At 39.2% G+C, this 22,150-nt stretch overlaps 1 pseudogene; it reads left to right on the plus strand.

The window, feature by feature from the left end:
- Positions 1-17,998: 17,998 nt before the first annotated feature.
- Positions 17,999-20,090, plus strand: LOC101323704 (eukaryotic translation initiation factor 3 subunit E pseudogene; annotated as a pseudogene).
- The last annotated feature ends 2,060 nt before the right edge of the window (positions 20,091-22,150 follow it).

Genomic DNA, 22,150 nt, shown 5'->3' on the forward strand with positions numbered 1-22,150 from the left:
CTTTGTATCAAACCAAAAGTCGTTGAATTTCCAATCTTGTTTTTTTCTTTTCTGAGGCCAATTGTTGGGTTTCTCTAGTCAATTTTTCTAAGTTATCATTTGGGGAAATATCCCTCTGGACCATTGCAGAGTTTTGGCTGCTGTTGGTCCCTTTAAGGTCAGCATTCTTTGCAGGAACATCAGCTAGGTGATTTCCTTCAGCTTCCAGAGATCCAAATTTAGAATGCCTTGGAATCTTCATAATAGCGAAAGTGGCAGGTAAAAGTATTGTATCTAAAAATTCTTGAACATAGGGGCCATTTAAAATTTTATTTCTGTCGGAAGTAAGGAAGCCATATTGTTCTCACAACATTCCAAAACCATGCGCTGCTCCAAAAGCATATCTACTGTAAGTAAAATATTGGCAGTTTTGCCCTTAACTAAAGTGAAAGGCCATGTAAAAGCATATAATTCAACCTGTTGGGCTGAAGTAGCCATAGGTAAAGATGCTGTCTCAAGAATATCAAAAGGAGTGGCAATACCATATTAATTATCATTGTCATATTTTTAAATAACAACCGTCAGTAAATCATGAGAAGTCAGTGTTACCAAAAGGTATTTCCTGCAGGTCATCGTTAGGAGTAAGGAAGTGATCCATCAGCATTAAGCAGTTGTGAGGGACATTATTGGTGACAAAGGGGAGAAGAGTAGCAGGGTCAATGTTATTACAGTGTTATTATTAAAAGAGTTATGTGAGCATCAGTTTGAAAAAAGGACTTCATAGGAGGTGAGGTGACTGGTTATGAAATATTGAGTGTAATGGGACTTTAGGAGCCTTCTACTGCATGAGGTACAAAAATGGTTAAAGGAGATCACACAAAGATTTTCTCAGTGGTCTTAAGCAAAAGGGCAGTGGCAGTGATGGCTCTAGGGCAAGGGGGTTATCCCCATTCCACAGGGTCCAGTTGTTTGTTATGGGTCGATAGTGGTCCCCGTGTTGTTGTTTTTTTTTTACATCTTTATTGGAGTATACTTGCTTTACAGTTGTATGTTAGTTTCTGCTTTATAACAAGTGAATCAGTTATACATATACATATGTTCCCATATCTCTTCCCTCTTGCTTCTCCCTCCCTCCCTATCCCACCCCTCTAGGTGGTCACAAAGCACTGAGCTGATCTCCCTGTGCTATGCGGCTACTTCCCACTAGCTATCTATTTTACGTTTGATAGTGTATATATGTCCATGCCTCTCTCTTGCTTTGTCACAGCTTACCCTTCCCCCTCCCCATATCCTCCATTCTCTAGTAGATCTGTGACTTTATTCCTGTCTTACCCCCTAGGTTCTTCATGACATTTTTTTTCTTAAATTCCATACATATGTGTTAGCATACGGTATTTGTCTTTCTCTTTCTGACTTACTTCACTCTGTATGACAGACTCTGGGTCTATCCACCTCATTACAAATAGCTCAATTTCGGTTCTTTTTATGGCTGAGTAATATTCCATTGTATATATGTGCCACATCTTCTTTATCCATTCATCCGATGGTGGACACTTAGGTTGTTTCCATCACCGGGCTATTGTAAATAGAGCTGCAATGAATATTTTGGTACATGACTCTTTGTGAATTATGGTTTTCTCAGGGTATATGCCCAGTAGTGGGATTGCTGGGTCATATGGTAGTTCTATTTGTAGTTTTTTAAGGAACCTCCATACTGTTCTCCATAGTGGCTGAACCAATTCACATTCCCACCAGCAGTGCAAGAGTGTTCCTTTTCTCCACACCCTCTCCAGCATTTATTGTTTCTAGATTTTTTGATGATGGCCATTCTGACTGGTGTGAGATGATATCTCATTGTAGTTTTGATTTGCATTTCTCTAATGATTAATGATGTTGAGCATTCTTTCATGTGTTTGTTGGCACTCTGTATATCTTCTTTGGAGAAATGGCTATTTAGGTCATCTGCCCATTTTTGGATTGGGTTGTTTGTTTTTTTGTTATTGAGCTGCATGAACTGCTTATAAATTTTGGAGATTTATCCTTTGTCAGTTGCTTCATTTGCAAATATTTTCTCCCATTCTGAGGGTTGTCTTTTGGTCTTGTTTATGGTTTCCTTTGCTGTGCAAAAGCTTTGACGTTTCATTAGGTCCCATTTGTTTATTTTTGTTTTTATTTCCATTTCTCTAGGAGGTGGGTCAAAAAGGATCTTGCTGTGATTTATGTCATAGAGTGTTCTGCCTATGTTTTCCTCTAAGAGTTTGATAGTTTCTGCCCTTACATTTAGGTCTTTAATCCATTTTGAGCTTATTTTTGTGTATGGTTTTAGGGAGTAATCTAATCTCATACTTTAACATGTACCTGTCCAGTTTTCCCAGCACCACTTATTGAAGAGGCTGTCCTTTTTCCACTGTACGTTCCTGCCTCCTTTATCAAAGATAAGGTGACCATATGTGCGTGGGTTTATCTCTGGGCTTTCTATCCTGTTCCATTGATCTATATTCCTGTTTTTGTGCCAGTACCAAACTATCTTGATTACTGTAGCTTTGTAGTATAGTCTGAATTCAGGGAGCCTGATTCCTCCAGCTCCGTTTTTCGTTCTCAAGATTGCTTTGGCTATTCTGGGTCTTTTGTGTTTCCATACAAATTGTGAAATTTTTTGTTCTAGTTCTGTGAAAAATGCCAGTGGTATCTTGATTGGGATTGCATTAAATCTGTAGATTGCTTTGGGTAGTATAGTCATTTTCACAATGTTGATTCTTCCAGTCCAAGAACATGGTATATCTCTCCATCTATTTGTATCATCTTTAATTTCTTTCATCAGTGTCTTATAATTTTCTGCATGCAGGTCTTTTGTCTTCTTAGGTAGATTTATTCCTAGATATTTTATTCTTTTTGTTGTAGTGGTAAATGGGAGTGTTTTCTTGATTTCACTTGCAGATTTTTCATCATTAGTGTATAGGAATGCCAGACATTGCTATGCATTAATTTTGTATCCTCCTACTTTACCAAATTCATTGATTAGCTCTAGTAGTTTTCTGGTAGCATCTTTTGGATTCTATATAGTATCATGTCATCTGCAAACAGTGACAGCTTTACTTCTTCTTTTCCGATTTGGATTCCTTTTATTTCCCTTTCTTCTCTGATTGCTGTGGCTAAAACTTCCAAAACTATGTTGAATAAGAGTGGTGAGAGTGGGCAACCTTGTCTTGTTCCTGATCTTAATGGAAATGTTTTCAGTTTTTCACCATTGAGGACGATGTTCGTTGTGGGTTTGTCATATATGGCCTTTATTATGTTGAGGAAAGTTCCCTCTATGCCTAATTTCTGCAGGGTTTTTTATCATAAATGGGTGTTGAATTTTGTCAAAAGCTTTCTCTACCTCTATTGAGATGATCATATGGTTTTTCTCCTTCAATTTGTTAATATGGTGTATCACGTTGATTGATTTGCGTATATTGAAGAATCCTTGCATTCCTGGAATAAACCCCACTTGATCATGGTGTATGATCCTTTTAATGTGCTGTTGGATTCTGTTTGCTTGTATTTTGTTGAGGATTTTTGCATCTATGTTCATCAGTGATATTGGCCTGTAGTTTTCTTTCTTTGTGACATCCTTGTCTGGTTTTGCTATCAAGGTGATGGTGGCCTCGCAGAATGAGTTTTGGAGTGTTCCTCCCTCTGCTATATTTTGGAAGAGTTTGAGAAGGATAGGTGTTAGCTCTTCTCTAAATGTTTGGTAGAATTTGCCTGTGAAGACATCTGGTCCTGGGCTTTTGTTTGTTGGAAGATTTTTAATCACAGTTTCAATTTCAGTGCTTGTGATTGGTCTGTTCATATTTTCTATTTCTTCCTGATTCAGGCTTGGCAAGTTGTGCATTTCTAAGAATTTGTCCATTTCTTCCAGGTTTCCATTTTATTGGCATAGAGTTGCTTGTAGTAATCTCTCATGATTTTTTGTATTTCTGCAGTGTCAGTTGTTACTTCTCCTTTTTTATTTCTAATTCTATTGATTTGAGCCTTCTCCCTTTTTTTCTTTATGAGTATGGCTAATGGTTTATCAGTTTTGTTTATCTTCTCAAAGAACCAGCTTTTAGTTTTATTGATCTTCGCTATCATTTCCTTCATTTCTTTTTCATTTATTGCTGATCGGATTTTTATGATTTCTTTCCTTCTGCTAAATTTGGGGTTTTTTGTTCTTCTTCCTCTAATTGCTTTAGGTGCACGGTTAGGTTGTTTATACGAGATGTTTCCTGTTTCTTAAGGTAGGATTGTATTGCTATAAACGTCCCTCTTAGAACTGCTTTTGCTGCATCCCATAGGTTTTGGGTCGTTGTGTCTCCATTGTCATTTGTTGCTAGGTATTTTTTAATTTCCTCTTTGATTTCTTCAGTGATCACTTTGTTATTAAGAAGTGTATTGTTTAGCTTCCGTGTGTTTGTATTTTTTACAGATCTTTTCCTGTAATTGATATCTAGTCTCATGGCGTTGTGGTCAGAAAAGATAATTGATACAATTTCAATTTTCTTAAATTTACCAAGGCTTGATTTGTGACCCAAGATATGATCTATCCTGGAGGATGTTCCATGAGCACTTGAGAAAAATGTGTATTCTGTTGTTTTGGGATGGAATGTCCTATAAATATCAATTAAGTCCATCTTGTTTAATGTATCATTTAAAGCTTGTGTTTCCTTATTTATTTACATTTTGGCTGATCTGTCCATTGGTGAAAGTGGGGTGTTAAAGTCCCTTACTATGAATGTGTTACTGTCAATTTCCCCTTTTATGGCTGTTAGTATTTGCCTTATGTATTGAGGTGCTCCTATGTTGGGTGCATAAATATTTACAATTGTTATATCTTCTTCTTGGATCGATCCCTTGATCATTATGTAGTGTCCTTCTTTGTCTCTTGTAATAGTCTTTATTTTAAAGTCTATTTTGTCTGATATGAGAATTGCTACTCCAGCTTTCTTTTGGTTTCCATTTGCATGGAATATCTTTTTCTATCCCCTCACTTTCAGTCTGTATGTGTCCTTAGGTCTGAAGCGGGTCTCTTGTAGACAGCATATATATGGGTTTTGTTTGTGTATCCATTCAGCCAGTCTGTGTCTTTTGGTGGGAGCATTTAATCCATTTACATTTAAGGTAATTATCAGTATGTATGTTCCTATTCCCATTTTCTTAATTGTTTTGGGTTTGTTATTGTAGGTCTTTTCCTTCTCTTGTGTTTCTTGCCTAGAGAAGTTCCTTTAGTATTTGTTGTAAAGCTGGTTTGGTGGTGCTGAACTCTCTCAGCTTCTGCTGTCTGTAAAGGTTTTAATTTCTCCATCAAACCTGAATGAGATCCTTGCTGGGTAGAGTAATCTTGGTTGTAGGTTTTTCTCCTTCATCACTTTAAATATGTCCTGCCAGTCCCTTCTGGCTTGCAGAGTTTCTGCTGAAAGATCAGCTGTTAACCTTATGGGGATTCCCTTGTGTGTTATTTTTCTCTTGCTGCTTTTAATATGTTTTCTTTGTATTTAATTTTTGACAGTTTGATTAATATGTGTCTTGGCGTATTTCTCCTTGGATTTATCTTGTATGGGACTCTCTGTGCTTCCTGGACTTAATTGACTATTTCCTTTCCCATATTAGGGAAATTTTCAACTATAATCTCTTCAAATATTTTCTCAGTCCCTTTCTTTTTCTCTTCTTCTTCTGGAACCCCTATAATTCGACTGTTGGTGCATTTAATGTTGTCCCAGAGGTCTCTGAGACTGTCCTCAGTACTTTTCATTCTTTTTTCTTTATTCTGCTCTGCAGTAGTTATTTCCACTATTTTATCTTCCAGGTCACTTATCCGTTCTTCTGCCTCAGTTATTCTGCTATTGATCCCATCTAGAGTATTTTTAATTTAATTTATTGTGTTCTTCATCGTTGCTTGTTTCATCTTTAGTTCTTCTAGGTCCTTGTTAAATGTTTCTTGCATTTTCTCTATTCTATTTCCAAGATTTTGGATCATCTTTACTATCATTATTCTGAATTCTTTTTCAGGTAGACTGTCTATTTCCTCTTCATTTGTTACATCTGGTGGGTTTTTATCTTGTTCCTTCATCTGCTGTGTGTTTTTCTGTCTTCTCATTTTGCTTATCTTACTGTGTTTGGGGTCTCCTTTTTGCATGCTGCAGGTTCGTATTTCCCGTTGTTTTTGGTGTCTGTTCCCAGTGGCTAAGGTTGGTTCAGTGGGTTGTGTAGGTTTCCTGGTGGAGGGGACTAGTGCCCGTGTTCTGGTGGATGAGGCTGGATCTTGTCTTTCTGGTGGGCAGGTCCACATCTGATGGTGTGTTTTTGGGTGTCTGTGGACTCATTATGATTTTAGGCAGCCTCTCTTCTAATGGGTGGGGTTGTGTTCCTGTCTTGCTAGTTGTTTGGCATAGGGTGTCCAGCACTGTAGCTTGCTGGTCGTTGAGTGAAGCTGGGTGCTGGTGTTGAGATGGAGATGGGTGAGAGATTTTCGCCATTTGATAGTACGGGGAGCTGGGAGGTCTCTTGTGGACCAGTGTCCTGAAGTTGGCTCTCCCACCTCAGAGGCACAGCACTGAGTCCTGGCTGCAGCACCAAGAGCCTTTCATCTACATGGCTCAGAATAAAAGGGAGAAAAAGAAGAAAGAAAGAAGGAAAGAAAGAAGGAAAGAAAGAAAGAAAGAAAGAAAGAAAGGAGGAAAGGAGGGAGGGAGGAGGGAAGGAGGAAAGAAAGAAAGAAAGAAGATAAAGTAAAATAAAATAAAGTAAGGTAAAATAAAATAAAGTTGTTAAAATAAAAAATAATTATTACAGGAAAAAAAAAATTTTTTTAAGAAAAAGAAAAAGAAGTACGGATTGGACCCTAGGACAAATGGTGGAAGCAAAGCTATACAGACAAAATCTCACACAGAAGCATTCACATACAACTCACAAAAAGAGGAAAAGGGGAAAAAATCATAAATCTTGCTCTCAAAGTCCACCTCCTCAGTTTGGAATGATTGGTTGTCTATTCATGTATTCCACAGATGCAGGGTACATCAAGTTGACTGTGGAGCTTTAATCTGCTGCTTCTGAGGCTGCTGGGAGAGATTTCCCTTTCTCTTCTTTGTTCTCACAGCTCCCGTGGCTCAGCTTTGGATTTGGCCCCGCCTCTGCGTGTAGGGCACCAGAGGGCGTCTGTTCTTTGCTCAGACAGGATGGGGTTAAAGGAGCCGCTGCTTCGGGGGCTCTGGCTCACTCAGGCCGGGGGGAGGGAGGGATGCGGATGCAGGGCGACCCTGCGGCGGCAGAGGCCGGCGTGACGTTGTACCAGCCTGAGGCGTGCCGTGCGTTCTCCCGGGTAAGTTGTCCCTGGATCCCGGGACCCTGGCAGTGACGGGCTGCACAGGCTCCCTGGTAGGGGGGTGTGGATAGTGACCTGTGCTCGCACAGAGGCTTCTTGGTGGCGGCAGCAGCAGCCTTAGTGTCTCATGCCCGTCTCTGGGGTCCGCACTTTTAGCCGGGGCTCGCGCCCGTCTCTGGAGCTCCTTTAAGCAGCACTCTTAATCCCCTCTCCTTGCGCACCAGGAAACAAAGCTGCCAACCCCAGTCCTCTCCCTGCGCTCCTACCGACACGCCCGGGCCTCAGCTCCCAGCCCGCCCGCCCCGTCGTGTGAGCAGACAAGCCTCTCGGGCTGGTGAGTGCCGGTCGGCACCGATCCTCTGTGCGGGAATCTCCCCGCTTTGCCCTCCGCACCCCTGTTGCTGTGCTATCCTCCGCGGCCCCGAAGCTTTCCCCGTCCGCCACCCGCAGTCTCCGCCCGCGAAGGGGCTTCCTAGTGTGTGGAAACCTTTCCTCCTTCACAGCTCCCTCCCACTGGTGCAGGTTCAGTCCCTATCCTTCTATCTCTGTTTATTCTTTTTTCTTTTGCCCTTCCCAGGTATGTGGGGAGCTTCTTGCCTTTTGGGAGGTCTGAGATCTTCTGCCAGCATTCAGTAGGTGTTCTGTAGGAGTTGTTCCACGTGTAGATGTATTTCTGGTGTATCTGGCACAAGGTGGCCATCCATGGTTTCACATCAACATGATCTCAGGCACAAACCTCCTTGATATTTCATTTTGTCTTTGGTCCCCGAGTTTTTGATGAGTATCCCAAGGGCATTCCAATTCTTTTTATTTATATACAAAAAGGAAAAAGGTAATCTGATAATTGGCATGCTCAAGGGCAGGTGGATTCACCAAACTCTTCTTTAAAGCCTTAAAGGTGATGTCACTGATTCTTATCATAAAATTGTGTTGGCATTCTTATTCTTCAGTAAAACACACAGAGGTTTAGCCATAAGAGAGAAATTTGGAATCCAGTTCCAGCAATAACCAACGAGCCTGAGAAAACTTCACAGTTGGTGCTTAGTTTGGGGGTTTGGGAGACTTAGAACACCATGCTATCTGGATCTAGGTGAAGTCCTTGTTCTGATAGCAGATGCCATAAATATAAAACCTAGGTTTGGGCAAACTGCAACTATTCCTTGGTGATCTTATGTCCTTTTAAGGCTAAAAGCTTTACAAAGTGGATACTGTCTCTGTGAGAAGGCTTGAGAATGAGAGTGAAGAAGTAAATCATCCACATATTACAAAAAGTAGAACCTCTAGGGAACTTTATTTCATCCAGATCAGCCTTCAGGATTGGTGAGAAATAAGGACTCTCAGTAAAACCCTGAGGTGTTACTGTCCAGGTGAATTGTTTTTCTTCCCAAGTGAAGGCAAAAAGGTATTGACTACCTTCATCGACTGGAATACTAAAGAATGCACTGCATACATCAATTATAGTAAGGAATTTTCTTCCAGTGGGAATGGATGTTAATAACATATGAAGGTTAGGAACAACAGGGTATCAAGGGATAACAATGTTTATAGCTCAGAGGTCCTGAACAAACCTGCACTCCTGGCCCTTAGGTTTTCTCACTGTTGTGGGAGTATTACAGGGACTAGTACCAAGGATAATGAGGTCTTGAGCCTTATAATCTTCTACTATGGGCTTTATGCTTTGAAGGGCTTCTCAACTCATAGGGCATTGATTCATTCTGGGGAGAGCTTTTGAGGGATCTATCTGAATCTTGATGGGAGATGTGCTATGAATTTTGCCAATATCAGTTGGAGATTTTGCCCATAAGAAAGGTAGTTGTTGATTCAATAGAGACACGTGGTCAGTGTTTCCAGAATGAGCTCTAGTATAGTCAGAAATGGAGAAAATAAAGACGTAAAAGCATCATTTAATTCATCTGGTTGGCTGCTTTGATTTTTTACTGTCAAATTCTAGACTTATTTTCCCTGTTTGGGAGAAAGAAATTCCAGCATGATATTTCTCTAAGAAGTCTTTGCCTATAAATGGATAAGGGCAGCAGGACTAAAGAGAGAAGGGTATGTATCTCTCAAGGGACCTAAACAAAAGACAACAGGTTCATGGACAGGAACCTCTTAAGGTTCATTAGAGATCCTCTGTATTTGAGTTATTTTAGTACTCCAAGGCAGGGGCTGCTTTATTATAGTGGGGTTGAGCACCAAGAGTGTGGCTTTGGTGTCAATTAGAACTGGAAGAGATTCATCCCTAATCTGGAAAAATGTTTCTCCAAGCTGATGAATAGAAGGGAATGGGGAAAGCCCTGTCATTTAAAACTGGGAGGATGTTAGAAAGGCTGAAGGCACCTGAAGTGCTTAAACTTGTAACAATCTTTTTTTCCATTGTTCTGGCTCTTTGCAATAATAGCAGAAACCAAGAGGGTTTTGATATTTTTTAGGGACCTTCATTTGCTGAAGTTGAAGGTTAAGAATTTTATCTGTCCTGATGGATGCATAAAGAAGGTGTGGTATATATATATACACACACGCATATATAATATATATACATATACAATATGTATATATAATTTATAATATATGTAATAATACATATAATATGTATACTATATATAATGAAATACTACTCAGCCATAAAAAAGAATGAAATACTGTCATTTGCAGCAACATGGATGAACCTGGAGATTATCATACTAAGTGAAGTAAGTCAGACAAAGAAAGACAAATACCGTATGATATCACTTACATGTGGAATCCAAAATATGATACAAACAACTTATTTACAAAATGGAAACAGACTCACAGACATAGAGAACAAACTTATGGTTACCAAAGGGGAAAAGGGGGGATAAATTAGGAGTTTGGGATTAGTAGATATAAACTACTCTATATAAAATAGGTAAACAACAAGGTCCTACCGTATAGCACAGGGAGCTATGTTTGATAACTTGTAATAACCTATAATGAAAAAGAGTATATATATATACATATATGTATAACTTAATCACTTTGCTCTATGCTAGAAACTGACACAACATTGTAAATCAGCTATACTTCAATTTAAAAAAATCCTAAAAAGAAAATAGAGAATTTTAGCTGTCTTCCTTTGAGGTGATTCATCCACAGTGAGAGAGACCTGGTCTGTCAGATTAACTAAATCTGGAGTGGACATAGTTTCCCATTCCATCCTGGTTCTTTTTACTAGAAGTGCAAGGTCCTGGTTCAGCCCATGAATAACCCATTTTGACGTAAAGTTTAAAGCCACCTGGGTGCATGACTCTTTTTGAATTATGTTTTTCTCAGGGTATATGCCCAGTAGTGGGATTGCTGGGTCATATGGTAGTTCTATTTGTAGCTTTTTAAGGAACCTCCATACTGTTCTCCACAGTGGCTGTATCAATTTACATTCCCACCAACAGTGCAAGAGGGTTCCCTTTTCTCCACACCCTCTCCAGCATTTATTGTTTCTAGATTTTTTGATGATGGCCATTCTGACTGGTGTGAGATGATATCTCATTGTACTTTTGATTTGCATTTCTCTAATGATTAATGAAGTTGAGCATTCTTTCATGTGTTTGTTGGCAGTCTGTATATCTTCTTTGGAGAAATGTCTGTTTAGGTCTTCTGCCCATTTTTGGATTGGGTTGTTTGTTTTTTTGTTATCGAGCTGTATGAGCTGCTCATTGCAGCTCTATTTACAATAGCCCGGAGATGGAAACAACCTAAGTGTCCATCATTGGATGAATGGATAAAGAAGATGTGGCACATATATACAATGGAATATTACTCAGCCATCAAAAGAAACGAAATTGAGCTATTTGTAATGAGGTGGATAGACCTAGAGTCTGTCATACAGAGTGAAGTAAGTCAGAAAGAGAAAGACAAATACCGTATGCTAACACATATATATGGAATTTAAGGGGAAAAAAATGTCATGAAGAACCTAGGGGTAAGACAGGAATAAAGACACAGATCTCCTAGAGAATGGACTTGAGGATATGGGGAGGGGGAAGGGTAAGCTGTGACAAAGCGAGAGAGAGGCATGGATATACATACACTACCAAATGTAAGGTAGCTAGCTAGTGGGAAGCAGCCGCATAGCACAGGGAGATCAGCTCGGTGCTTTGTGACCGCCTGGAGGGGTGGGATAGGGAGGGTGGGAGGGAGGGAGACACAAGAGGGAAGAGATATGGGAACATATGTATATGTATAACTGATTCGCTTTGTTATAAAGCAGAAACTAACACACAATTGTAAAGCAATTATACTCTAATAAAGGTGTAAAAAAAATAAAATAAAAGTCATCACCAAACTCAAAAAAAATAAAAATAAAAAAAGTAAAAGCTACCTGGGTGGAATCAACATCTGAAGGAAGACCAGAATTTTCTTTAAAAATAATCTGAAGTTCATTGTAATAGTCACGACAAGATTCATCAGAATTTATGTGCAATCCTGAATTTTGTACCAGTCAGTAGGCTTTGGAAACACCCTAAAAATTACTGGATGAAGTCTCCCACCCATTGCCTGAGCCTAATCGTATGATAAGTTAGCAGGCTGGTCTCCCAGTTGTAATTTTAGAGACTTTTCAGAATGTTCCCAGTTAGTGATTTTCATCCAATGCTGTCTGGCCTTCATTGACAAGCATATGAACTAGCTGACATAAGTCAGAAACTAGGTTGATAGGTCTGAATGACTGCATTAAATTCCTCAGCAAATTGGCGAGGATCTTCAGTTGCTTTGGGAAGATCTTTGTGGCTTACAGTTTAGCTTTAGTCCAGGAAATATAAGAAATTAAGGGTTAGTCTCTGGATCCTCAGAAAGCTTAATTTTTAAAGGGACACATTCTGATAAGTTCAGAGGCAAAGGAAGTGAGGTCAGTTTCTGAGAAAAAAGGAAGTTCAGTGAGAGAATTCGATGGGGGAACTGAGGGTATAGGGCTGTAGGTGGCCTAGAAAGAAAGGAGGAGGATGGCGCCAGAGGCAGGGCTTGGGCACAAGGAATGGAGGGAGAGACACGACGGCCCTGGAGAAAGAACCAGGGGCGAAGGAGCCAAGGAGGAAGGCCCTGTGGCTTTTGGGGCCATTTTCACTTTCTTTAATCCTTTCTTTGCATCAGTTAATCTTAAAATCTTATTTTGCAGAAAGGCAATTTTAGCCTTCTGATAAAGTTTGGAATCCTCAAAATACAAATCGAAATAGACATTCTATTTAGTTTGAGACATTTTAGAACTATGGTAGTCCAGTTTATTTTTAAGAAGAGTAAGTTTGGGGATTTCAAAATTCCTCTTAATGGCCACTGATATTCTAAATTGCCTTTGGTTATGTTGGCTTCTTTCGTTAGAAATGCACTTGAGGAAAGACCGTGGTTTTTAAACATAAAATCAGCTCAAATCCCTGTAGGGGAGTGCCCTCAAAATACTTAGATAACTGCAGTCCCATTCTCATAATTTTTCCTCCAGAAAAAGAATAATTTTCTTTTTATTAATTTCTTTTATGATTTATTATTATTTTATTTATTATTATTCTGAAAATTATTTCAGAATAATTTTCAAACCACCTAAACAGTTTTCAGCTCAAACAGCTTATAGCTCAAACAGTTCAGATATCTCTACCAACCTGTAGGCCTAATACCAGCCATTTCTAAGAGAACAGTCTGGTCCTAGAGGAACCTAGCTGAAGCCTTCTCAGCTCAGTTCCCATAGAACAGCCCTCATTCCAAATATATATATATATATATATATATATATATATATATATATATATTCCAAATATATATATATATATATATATATATATATATATATATATATATATATTCCAAATATATATGGCCAAAGGCTGAACCAGTCCCAACTGGAACAATCTGATTTCAAATCAGATCGAAGTGCTAAATGAGCACTCGCAGATAGAACAAGGCCTTAACTAGAAAAGTTGAAACCTTCAAACAGATCTCAAACAAACCCTAGAGAACTTCAAGATCCAAAGAGCGGGGAAGCTTGGATCCAGGAGAAAGACATACGTTTGAACTCCGCGGTCAGGGAGAAAATCAATGAGCAACAATGGGCTCAGTGTGGGTACTGCACCTGTTTCTCACCAGCTCTGGAGTCATTGGGGGGTCTCCTCTAAATTCCTGTATGTGCCACCAAAATGTTGACCTAAAATAAACAGACGGCCAGCTATTTCTCCAGTAAAAATGGACTTACTTGGGATTAGAATTGCAATTTGGGGCCTGCAACCATGGCTAGCTAGCCACATGCAAGTCCCTACACAGCAAGGAGAGAAGAACTCTTTTATAGAGGGGAAAAGGAAGTTGGGAGGGCCGTAGTAAACAAAGAGTCCATGGATTTTCATTGACTGAGTTGTTGCCAGGAAAGAAGAGTCTTTCTACTTTGTGTTGGTCTCTGCTATTGTTGCGGGGCACGAGAGCTCCCCCTTCTGGTCTCCCAACTCCATTCAATTGAGGTTTTAGTTTATTAATTTTTTACACCTTTGACACATAAAAGTTTTTCATTTTGACGAAGACTAATTTAATGTTTGTTTTGTGGCTTATGCCTCCAATTCTAACTTTTGAGGGGAGGTGACTTTGCTTAGTTCAATCATAGGGGAAGCTACGATGCTTAGGTGTGTGGGATTCCATTCATTGATAAGTGGTGGCAGAAGCACTTAGGAGAGAAGGTTAACTGATGTACCCAGTGTTACACAGCTAGTAAAGAGCAGAGTTGAGACTTATACCTGATGTTAAAACCAGTAATCTTACCTTAAAAATCTCTCCAAATGGGCTTCTCTGGTGGCGCAGTGGTTGAGAGTCCACCTGCCCATTCAGGGAATACGGGTTCATGCCCCGGTCCGGGAAGATCCCACATGCCGCGGAGTGGCTAGGCCCCTGAGCCATGGCTGCTGAGCCTGCGCGTCCGGAGCCTGTGCTCCGCAATGGGAGAGGCCACAACAAAATGAGAGGCCTGCATACCGCAAAAAGAAAAAAAAAAAAAATCTCTCCAAATAACCTTTGGCTATCTAAGCTAATAAAGGAACTGAATGTGAGAAAATAAATAAAACCAGTAATCTTCACTTCTCTAATTATGCAGAGAAGAAATTATTATGGTGAACTCAAGATGATCAACTTTTTCTCAAAGAGTGGGTAGCATTTTGATAAAGAGGAGGAAGGAAGAACTTTTCTTTGTAAGGGATTCTTGTTTGTAGAAGACTTATTTGAATAGAGCAGATCAGTATGAAAAAGGAATGACAAACCCTGTCACTACCTCAAGTTCTTTGTTCCATGCATTTCACCCTGATGCCTTAGGCCTTATTAGATGTCCCCAATACTTAGCAGGGTTGCTGTTATCACTAATTATGGACACAAGACAGTGCTAAAAGATCTCTCTTCTGGTTCTTTAGGCCCAGGTGTAGAACGTTCTCTTTCCTTTAATGCTCATTCCATTTTCAGAAAAGAACTTTGATTACAAAACTCAGGAAAAACTTAATAGAAATAATGAAAGTACAGCATAATATCAAATGTTTAGATTTCAAGGTTAACTGAAGTATAGTTCCAGTGTCGCTGATGATTTTGTACAATTTTAGATGAATGTAATAGAATTTCAAAGCTAGAAAGAACATTTGAGATTACCTTTCCTTTTTTCTATCCTGCTCCCCTGCTCCCCCCCTTCCTTCCTTCCTTCTTCCTTCCAGGGACACTTTGTTAAACAGAATCTTTTCAGTTTGGAAAAAATAAGCAAATATAAGCAGAACTGTTCTTCTTGAAATGGAGGTAGAATGCTGAAGCCCAGTCTCTGATCTTACCTTTGCCACCATGGCAGGCCCGGAGGCATGTCTGTTAACCCCAAGGTGCCACATAAAAGGGTTTGGAAAATCATTGCTGAAAGTCAGGTGGTTGGCAAACTGCATTCTTGAATCAAAGCCTGCCCCCTACCTGTTTTTGCACAGCCTGTGAGTTAGTTTTTACATTTTTTAATAACAGGGAAAAAGTCAAAAGAAGAATATTTTATAATGCATGAAAATTATATGAAATTCAGTTTCAGTGTCCATAAATAAAGTTTTATTGGAACACAGTGATGTTCATTCATATATATATTGCCGAAGGCTGTTTTTAATGCAATAATTTCAGAGTTGAGTAGTTGCAATGGACACTGTATCTCAGTTTCTTTAATAGATGTAAAATAATATAAGGTAATAATTATAATAAAGTATTATTAGATTTGTAACAGATATGATATAATATGTATAACATAATAGCACAAAAAGGGGAAAGAGGGAATAGAGCTATATAGGAGTAACATTTCTATCTCACTTTGATTACATTAGTATAAATCTGAAGTAAGTTGTGATAAATTAAAATGTATATAGTAAGCCCTAGAGCAACCACTAAACAAACAACAAAAGAAACCCTAAAAGTGGTAAAAAAAAAAAAACAACATAAAGGAACTAAAATGTTACACTACCAAACATTTACTTAATGCAAAAGAAAGCAGTAAAGTAAGAATATAGGAACAAAAGGATATAAACAAATAGAAAAAAAATAACTCATATAAATTCAACTATATCAATAATAACATTAAATGTGAATGGATTAAACAATCCAGTCAAAAGGCAGAGATGTCAGACTGGATTAGAAAACAAGATCTAACTACATTCTGTCTACAGGAGACACCTTTAGATTCAAAGATATGAATAGGTTAAAAGTAAAAGGATGGAAAAAGATGTAATATGCAAACAGCAACCATAAAAGCTGGAGTGGCTATACTAATATCAGACAAAATAGTCTTTAGGACAGCGTATATATGGATTACAAAGCCTGAAGTGTTTACTATCTGGTCCTTTACAGAAAAAATCTGCTAACTCCTGTTCTAGATGCTTATGATGACCCACTGGGATACAGGAAAATATATTAAGGTTTTGACTACATTTTAGAAGTCTAATTATTTAGAAATATTTTGTATTATGTTTTATACTATATATTATATATTGGGGTTGAATGTATATTCTTTATAAATAAATAAAATAGACATAATTTCATGTGCATGTGCAGAAATGTTTTTCTGATCAAAGTGTGTAATCAAGTACTTTTGGAAACCACTCTAGTCTAACTGTATTGTTTTACTTGTGGGAAAAATAAAATCCAGAGTGATGAAACGATTGTTCAAAATCCCAGAGCAAGTTATTGGCAGATAAGCTACAGGCTCCTTGCCCCTTTCACTGCCCACCCCATCTTTTGCTGTCCTCCAGCTTGGGGTTTCTGAAGTAAGGCTCACCTGTGGTGACTTCAGATTCTCTCTAGCACTAGACCTACTACTATGTAATACATTCACAAGCCTTTTTCCTAGTCTTTTTATGAACCTTGGTATGTGCTGGCCATGTGAGTGCTCTTTGGGCTGAAGCAAGAGATTGAGGCATACCCTAAATTCATCCCAAATGTCTTCCCTGAGCTTGTACGTATCTTGTAGACAGATGAAGTAGAAATCTGCACACATGCTGCATCGTACAAATATCCTTTGCTTTAGGAATGTGGTGTCAGGAACAAGATCAGAAATGTTTCTGTAGTTGACTTTGGACTTCACTAATTGGGATGATGCAGCTTATTTAGGAAAGTCACAAGTCAAGAGGGACACACACACACACAAAATTGTGCACATTCAAAACGAGGTCCAGGATAATGAAAAATAAGAAACACCGTGTCTGTGAAGAAGAGTAGAATAAACTGGGTGGTAACTTAGCTCAGAAATGACTCAGGTGCCCAAATAATTATCTTCAAGTATCTTAATGACTGTCCTGGAAAAGGAGGAACTTAGCTGTTTCATAAGCCCAGATCTAGGACCTATGGTAGAATTTGCTGGGATTTAGGCTTGGGTTCACTAGCTAGAGATGTCCAATGATGAACTGGGTGTCGTATAGACTTTGACATCAGAGAGAAGTGAGAATAATTCCTGGCTTCATCTCTTGCCTGTTTGACCCTGGGGATTATGGTTATGGAGAAGAATAATATATTGCAATATTGTATGTATAGACCTCTTTTTTCCCTCTCCTACATGTCCTTGAACCTCATGCAGCCAACTGCCAGTTTATACTGTCAGGATTTTGAAATTCAAGGCTGAGAGAATAGTTTGAGAAAAGGAATTTTGAGTCTGGCTTTTAGAATCTAAGGCCAGAATGTCTGGAAGGAAGTAGAACACAAAGTATATGCTGAAATAGTAGGTTTGGAAATATAAAGTAGGAGTCACACAGCACTGCCCACTAAGACCAAATAAAAATTCCATGGGCTGGAAGTTAATGTGTGGAGGAAAGACAATGTTGAGGGAGGAGATTGGTGGAGCCTAGCCTGCCTGGGACTCAACACGCCTAAGGGAACCGGGGGGAGAGCTGTGGAACTGGCACTAAGACTCATCAACTACCAATAGAGAGACACCATCTATCACAAGGTGGGAGTCAGCTCATTAATGGATATCATGGGATCACATTAGGCATTTGGACCAGTGTCGTAAATCATCAATGCCATACAGCTGTCCTCATTACATCTTGAAAAGACCTCCTAATGAAACACTAGCAGAGTGCTGGTCTTTGTCCTATGAGAGTTGCAGCTCTTTGGGACCAAAACTTTGCTCAGCTCTATTTTACCTTCCCTGTGTGGAAACAACTCTTATTCACTAGGTATATTCTAAGGTGTTGCTTTGATGACAGGATGTCTCCTGAACACCTGTAGGAGGAGAGATCATGTGGAAGGGAATCCTCACATCGGTACCTTGGTAGGAATGAATAGAACTGGTTTGAGATCCTGTCTGCTCCAACCCAGTTGCATTAAAAACAGCAATTCCAGTTACATGTTAACGATACTTTTGACTTTCCATGTGGTTACAATTAACTTTCCTAGACCTTTTTTGCTGTTGTTGTAAATTATAACATTAATAATTATTTTATAAGGTTGCTCTGAAGTTAAATGAGATAATGCATAAGAATATTAGCACACTGATTGTCTTAGGATATGTTCAATAAATGGAAGTTGTTAGTAATATTCAAGAGGTGATGAGATCATAATCCCTTTAAGTGTTCTTATGAAACTGAGTGACCACTTGGTGTTCATGTGGTAAGGACATTAACATTTCTGAATGTGATAGTGGTCTCAGAGACCCATTTGTCAGTTCAGATCCAGTGTTTCTCTACCTGCTGTGCATGGGCTAGTACAGACTGGCTGTATAGCATAGCCTCGGATAGTGTTAAAATATACATAAGTCTGGGCCCAAATGCAGATAATCTGAGTTAGTAGATTTAGGGAAAGGCTCAAGATTCTGTGTTATTGACAAGCTGTTTCCCTCTGGAGGCTCTAGGAGAGAATCCATTTCCTTGCCTTCTTCAGGTTTTAGAGGCTACCCACATTCTTTGGTTCACTGCCCTACATCACTCCAACTTTTCCATGCATTGACAAAGCTCCCTTTCTGACTCTGACCCTCCTACCTCCTTGTTATAAGCACCCTTATAATTACATTGGATCCTCCAGGATATTGCAGGGTTATCTTTTCATCTCAAGATTCTAAACTTAATCACATCTGCAAAGTCTCTTTTGCCGTGTAAAGCAACATATTCACAGATTCTAGGGATTAGGATGTAGGTACGTTTGGGGGGTCATTATCCTGAAAATCATAGAGGATAACGTTTTTTTGGACTGTCAGCTACACGAGAAATCCCTAGATGACTTCATTCATTCCCACCTAGTAAGTCCATGTGTTGGGGGATTTTTCTTCTACACTACCACCCCTCTAAGTGTCTATTTCTTTGGTATACAAGTGTCCCAGCAGGCTGATTTAGACTTGACAATTCTATATTTAGATACACCCTAAAGTTATGCAAAATTCCAATATAAATGTGGAAACTACTCTGGAGCAGCAGAATATCTTTACTTCTTTAGAGTGTTGGTTCCCACAATGGACAGAAATGCTTTGAGTTCACTCTGGGGAAAACTGGTCTCTGAAATCTTAATGCAGAATTGGAATGCAGCCATGGAAGACCTTATGTAGCTAAAAGAGACCATAGATAATAATTCTGTGAGTTTGCCACTCTAGTCTCTTCAGCAGCAAACATGCTCATTCATTAGTCTCTATGTTTTCTTCAATCACCCCAAAGGACGTGATAACATTATTGATCTCTTCCTCTACCAGCCACAGTACCTTAATGTAATTCAGATGATGTGTCCACATATTCTCGGCTATTTGACCACAGCAGTCATAACAAACAAAGATGTTTGAAAACGCCGGCACGTGCTAAATGATCTGGTCAAAGTTATTCAATAGGAGTCTTACACATATAAAAAACCCATTACAGAGTTCGTTGAGTGCTTATATGTTAATTTTGACTTTTATGGGGCTCAGAAAAAGCTGAAGGACTATGAATCAGTGCTAGTGAATGATTTCTTCTCGGTGGCTTGTCCGGAGGAGTCCATTGAAAATACCTGTCTCTTTGTATTTGAGACTTTTTGTTGCATTCATCAGTGTATCAGCATTAACATGTTGGCAGATAAACTGATCGTGACTCCAGAAGAAGCTGAAAGGTGGATTGTAAATTTGATTAGAAATGCAAGACTGGATGCTGAGATTGATTCTAAATTAGGTCATGTGGTTATGGGTGACAGTGTAGTCTCATCCTATCAGCAAGTGATTGAAAAGGCCAAAAGCCTTTCATTTAGAAGCCAGATATTGGTCATGAATATTGAGAAGAAACATAATCAGAATGGTAGGTCAGAGGCTCTTAACTGGGCAACTCAGGACTTTGGCTTCTACTGAAGAACTGTACAGAAAAAATATAAAAACTATAAAAGAAAGGTGAAATAATAAAACCATTATATAAACGTGAAGCATTTTGGAAACAACATAATGAGTATAAATTTTGGAGAATTTGAACAAAATTGGCTGTTTTTCATTAAAACAAAATACTTGACAGTTCTAGGTAGGGTATGCTGGATGGGAACAGAACAATCTTAAGGGTCAAGGTATAAATGGCTATCACTCCTGCTTGATGAGCAGTGTGCCAGATGCTAACTTCCGTCAAAGGAAGGAACTCATCATAGCTCCTCAGTCCAGGCAGCATATAAGACTTCATGTTTGAAGGCAGTAGCTTCTGTCCCTGGGCCCTAGCTACATATGATCATGCTCTGATGGAGACTGGCCTTTCCCTGGATATTGACTCAATACTGTTCTTATGGTCCCTCTGGCGACGTCTCCTCATTCTTTGTCCAACTGTCTTCTAAGTCTCTCTTATCTTTTTCTTCTCAGCCTTGGGAACCCATCCTTTGCCTTAAGGTAATTTTTCTCTTATCATTTATATCATCATCATATCATATATTCTCTCAAAATCTCATGTGTCTATAGCTGAGTCATAATATGTAGGTTGCTAAACTCAAAACCAGCAACCAACTCTCTTTGCTTTCTTCTGTCAGTTCACCTCCAAGGCAATTATGGAGAATGCTTAGCTGATTGAATGTGGGAAGGAACAAGGAATGAAGCAAATTCTGGAAACAAACAATTAATATTTCAAAATATTATCCATCTTCATAATTTTTAATATTTGTTCCAACATTGAAGTTCAAAGGTACGATTCCTAAGTCCAAGGCTAGTGCTCATTTCTACTAAACCACACCCCGTTGTGTTGCCTTTACCTCATTCATTTCAATAACTTTTTCAACAACTCCAAGACCTTGGATTTCCAAATTGGCATATTTCCCCTTCACCAGGATACCTCCCACTCTTTCTAAATCCCCATTCTCACTGTGGTGAGAGCATCCTGCTTTCTAGCTCCTGGGAAAGGCTGAATAACAAGAGATCTGCACCACCCTCTCTTAAGCTGCTGGTCTGCCTTTTCACAATTTCAGCCAACTGTCTCTGACTCAGCTCTCTGCCAAGCAAAGGACTTGTAGAAAACATCTCCTACTCCTTCTCTTCTTCCAAGGAGTACAGGATTAGCAGATTACCATGTAGTACACCTCAGCACAGGGCAGCTCCTTTTCAGTTTGTTTGTCTGGTATTAAAAGGGCATGACAACTAGCTTAAGGTCTGAATGAGTTCTTTCCCACAGATACCTGCCCACCCTCTAATACCCAGGTACACAGCAAGAATGTGGACTCTGCTGGCCGTTCGACTGGTCCAGCTTCCTTAATGCAAGTGGCTGCTTGTCTAACTCTGTCTCACCATTCCAGCTCTTTTCTTTCAATATTATAATGAAATAATCTGTACAGAGAGGCAGCCAAGATTAGTGTGTAAGTTACTCTGTGTTTGCATCAGAAAAAATGTGGATGGAGTCCCAGTTCTGCTACTTACTAATTATGTGACCTTGGGCAAGTTATTTAACTTCCTCAATCTTCTGTCTGCTCCTCTGTAAAATGAGACTGAAGACACCCACATCACTGGATTGCTAAAAGGATTAAATAAAATAAAACTAGGTAAAACACTTAATGTCATACCTGGTACATGTTGCTCCATAAATGGCAGTCATAGTTATATTTTATTTTATTTAATAAAGATGTGCTGAAAAATACCACGCTTGGTACTATGGAAGTAGGAAAAGGAGACATGGTCCCTGTCCGCAAAGAACATTGCAGACTAATGGGAGAGAGAAAATACCAAAGTAAGCAAAGGGAATGGGTGAAGGAGTGGTAAAGTTATGGGGAAAGAACTGAATGAAGATGAAGTTAGACCTACGCAGCATGGAGGAGGGTCCAGAGGGAAACTCCATTGCAAAGGTGTGGGAAAGGCCGCCTTGACATACAGTTCCATCCTGCGGGCAACAGCCTTTCCCCATGTTTCTGAGATTCTCTTATTCAGTAGTGCCATATCATGACCATGAACAT

The sequence above is a fragment of the Tursiops truncatus genome, chromosome 3 (genome assembly GCF_011762595.2).
Source record: "Tursiops truncatus isolate mTurTru1 chromosome 3, mTurTru1.mat.Y, whole genome shotgun sequence".
Lineage (NCBI taxonomy): Eukaryota > Metazoa > Chordata > Mammalia > Artiodactyla > Delphinidae > Tursiops > Tursiops truncatus.